This window comes from Poecilia latipinna, unplaced genomic scaffold (genome assembly GCF_001443285.1).
Source record: "Poecilia latipinna isolate Pla-1442-1.1 unplaced genomic scaffold, P_latipinna-1.0 Scaffold916, whole genome shotgun sequence".
Lineage (NCBI taxonomy): Eukaryota > Metazoa > Chordata > Actinopteri > Cyprinodontiformes > Poeciliidae > Poecilia > Poecilia latipinna.
The window spans coordinates 219,080-223,302 of NW_015113532.1; the positions used below are offsets into that span (position 1 = coordinate 219,080).

General features: G+C 38.1%; 1 long non-coding RNA gene across 1 annotated transcript; it reads left to right on the forward strand.

Moving 5' to 3' along the window:
• Positions 1–1,190: 1,190 nt before the first annotated feature.
• On the forward strand, positions 1,191–3,073 carry LOC106957571 (uncharacterized). The gene is made up of 2 exons (XR_001426978.1): positions 1,191–1,457; positions 1,906–3,073. It is a non-coding gene; the product is annotated as an uncharacterized LOC106957571 (long non-coding RNA).
• Positions 3,074–4,223: the final 1,150 nt, after the last annotated feature.

Genomic DNA, 4,223 nt, shown 5'->3' on the forward strand with positions numbered 1-4,223 from the left:
GAACCGTAACCTCCCTCTGTTTGACACTAACGACAATAAACACACAATATACTTGAAAATAAGTACAAAATAAGGTAAAAACATTGGAGATTATTAAAATGTTTAGATACTTAAATAGCACATTTTTACAAGAAACATGTAAAAATTGCCTACTAGTATAAGCTAAAGTTAATGTTAGTCATAAAGTAAAACTCATCTTTGTATCCGTGAATGTTTAACGAGGCGTACTTCTTAAAACCTTTCTCCAGCTTACTTGTTGGGGTTTCGGATCGATGTACATCATTAATTGTTACCTTGGCCAACCCCTGCAAGCACCTAGTGTAAAATACCATTCTCAATAGACCGGAAACGACCGAGCCGCTTTTCCCCGAACATGGAAGCTGACGTGCAAAGAGCCATTGTACCTCTATTGTGATGCACTGCAGCCGCTGCAATTCCTAAAAGTTAAACAAGCGACAAAAACTGAATGAATCCCCTCCTTTGTTCGTAAAACGTGGTGATATTTACAACAGTCATCAAACTACGGCTCCTACAGCATATGTAAAATAAAACAATTTACCAATATAAGAAAAATTAGCCCTTTCTTGCATCTTGACAGAATTAACAGAAACCAAACTGCTTATAGATTTATACATAAGTTTATACATAAATTCAGGGAGAATTTATGTAGCACACATCAGTTTTCTCAGCTTTATTTTAAATCAGATTTAATAGATATATCTGATTATAAATGATGGCGCTACTTTTATTTTGGTGACAGATTTCTGCTCGTCCTGCATTGGAGCTGAATAGTTTTCTGGACACAACTCAATGCATCATATAGCGACTAAGGCGTTGTCCAGTCCAGTAACACATATCAATTAGCAGCAGTATGAAAGACGTAAAAATAATCAACTATACTACATTAAGAAATTATATTTAATCCTCAGTGCTACATGTAGCTCTTTTTGAAACAATGCAAGTTAAAAACAATATTTTGCAACAAGTAAGTCAAGTAAATTAAGTCCAATGTTAGGTCTGTACAAGCTAAACGTGAGAAACGTGACATTATGCTGCCACCCCCTGAAAAATCCTGTCCCCCCGGCCCCCTTTTGCTACCCCATAGATATTTTTCTAGATCCGCCACGGGCTTCAGCTAAGGGTTAGAGGTCATGAGCTTAGTCAGTGCTAGCAGAAATAGAAAGAGAGAGAGAGGGAGAGAGAGAGAGAGAGAGAGAGAGAGAGAGAGAGAGAGAGAGAAATGTATGAACACAGGAGTGTCAAACATATTTTTAAACTGATGGTCTCAGCTGCATCAGTTCTCATTTTAGTGACTCTGTTTCTCTCCCCAGGTCACCCTGAGTGCATTGAAGCGCTTGTTCACTGCAGAGCAGATGTGGATCAGGATATTGACTCATTAGGGTCTCCTCTTCATGCAATCAGCAACTGAGCTCAGTGAAGAAACCAACTTCAGCTCGGTGAGGAGGCGTCAGGTTTCAGCTTTTATCCTCACAAACATTCATTGTGGCCTTAGACTGATGATGGACCGAAATAACCGCATTCAAACTTGTAAACTTGTAATGAGGCAGAAAGTTTCTCTCTTTTTTTTTTCTTTTTTTTTGCATTTGAATTAGAAGGTTTCAAAATGACTCTGAATGACCTCTTTCAAAGTTATCAAGTAACTTTCACTTAATTTCCATCAGACATGTAACCATCAATGAAGAATTACTTTCCCTAAACAGAACGAAATGTTTAAGTGAAACGGACAGTATCAAAAGTGTGGTGTGCATTTATATCCAGCCCCACAAGATAAGAGAAATTGCACTGTATAAAAATTGTAAACGTGGGGGAAAAAAAAATAAAAATCAAAATGCTACAAATGGAGTGCAGTGAATTATTTTAAACTCCTTCCCTCTCCCACTACAGGTGCCGATGCTAACAAGAGCACTTCTGGTGACTCTCCCCTGCACATCGCTGCACGTCTGTCCAGCCCTGAGTTGGTTTCTGCCCTCCTCCACTACGGAGCGGACCGGCTCCTGGTGAACTCGGAGGGCAAGCGGCGTCTGGACCTGGTTCCTCCTGACAGCCCAGTGGGGCGACTGCTGAGAGAGACAGGAGGTATTCAGTTCACAGTTACAGAGTGAGCTAAGAGAGATGGGTGGGCATCCAACGCTCTTTGTACTGGGATGCTGGGACTGTAAGCACACAATCAAACCCTCTCTCTCTGATGACCCCGGCAGTGTCTCCTTTAAAGCAGCTGTGCCGGGCTACGCATCAGGAAAACTGTGGGGAAGCAGAGGCTGGGTGGGATTCCTGAACCTTCACCTCCCCACAAAGCTGATGCCGTATCTGCTCTTCCAATCAGAGCAGAGGGATGCTCACAAACACTGAAATCACTTCCATCTTTCAACCCCAAACTCTGAGCACTTTCACATTCAGGCCAGCAGGGGGAGAACTTGCACAACCTGGCAGGATAATTCCACTAGGAGAGCTTCAAGATGAGTGTGAGCTGATTTATTATGCAAATAAAGAAACTTCTTGTTGGAAGATGCTTTTATAAAATATTCATTAGCAATAACACATATCAAATGAAAATAAAATCAAAGCACACAGATCTCTGAAAGACTAACTTTAACACAACATATGAATCCTCATTAATGTTGCATTTATTTCCAGGTTGTAAATAAAACCTGGGCTTTATAGACGTATTAAAAAACACGAGACAAATGTTTCTATTAATTCATTTTCCAGCTAAAAAAAAAAAAAAAATCTAACAGTTAAACCAGAATACACAGAATACCTTAAATAAAAGTTGCCATGTCTCAGATGGTTTCATCTGGGTTGGAGAAAACATGTATTTAAAATCTTTAATATTTTATTTATTGGCATTGCTGCTTGAATTGAACTACTTGAAAGCAATGCTTCCAATTCTGTTCTCTATTAATTTGTAGTGCTTGTTTCCAATGTGTTTTTTTTCTTCTTCATTTCAACCATTAATAAGATATGACTTGTTTTGCAAAGTGTCTCAAGATGACATTTGTTGTGAATTGGCATTATGCAAATAAACTGAATTGAAATTTCATCTACTGCTGATGATTATATATATATATATATCACCTTTGACACACAAAATGCACCTTTGGCACAGTGCTGCAAGGCTGCACACACTGATTACACAAGGCAATAGAATAATCTCGTTTTTATTTCATTGTAAAAACGAAAGTGTTTAGGTTGTATGTTTGTATCTCGCAAGATAACGTACTACAGCAAATCAATATACAAAATGACACAGAGAACAGCTTTAAACAGGATTGAGATAGTACTGTGCACCTGCTATTTTACTTTATTCGGCTCTCAGTAATGGGAGTCAAAGATTTATTCTGGTGTCCGTGTTATCTTCATTTCCCAAAATGCAGCATTGTGGAGTTGTTGTCATTTGCTGTAATATATACAAGGAAATAACAATATCTTGATTTGACAAAGTCTTCTTTAGCTTGTAACAAAATCTTTCCTCATACTCGAAAACACTGACCTCTGATCAGAGTTTGTCATAATACCAGAGGGACTGAAAGTAGAAAGCAAGTTTATAATTTGACTGAAAGAAAACACCAAGACTTAGCAACATAGCAGATGTTGTCACTGGAATAAACCGGGTTTTAAGGTGCTCCTTGACTTTTTCACATTTTGCGACATTATAGCCACTAACTGAAGTTTTGTTGGCATTTTAATCATAGATTTTAATTACATTTGAATCATTTTAATCATAGACCAACAATCAGATCAATTTCTGTCTCAATACTAAGGTCTGATCACCATCGGACCTGTAGAATCAAGAAACTCTTCTAAAGAAAATCTAAAAGGTCTCAAAAAGCAACACGCCATGGCCTGATCAAAAGAATCTCACAAGCAGATGGGAAACAAATCACTGACATCTAACACTTTGTGATGTCAGTGGTCGGAAAAGCACTGTACAAGTTCAGTCTATTTACTGTTTATCATTCATCAGTCTGGAAGGATTAAGCTCAGTGTTGAGAATGTAGCAATAAGGAACTCTATGGGGGAATTTTAAGAAAACAAATGACTGCTGACCAAACAGAACACAAAGGTCAAGCTTCATATCCCCCCCCAAAAAAAACCCAAAAACATCTTGATAACTTTTGGGAAAACATACTGTAATAAAGACACAAAATTAATAGGAAAAAAAGTGGAGCATAATGAAATGTGTGTTCTGTTACATCTGCTGT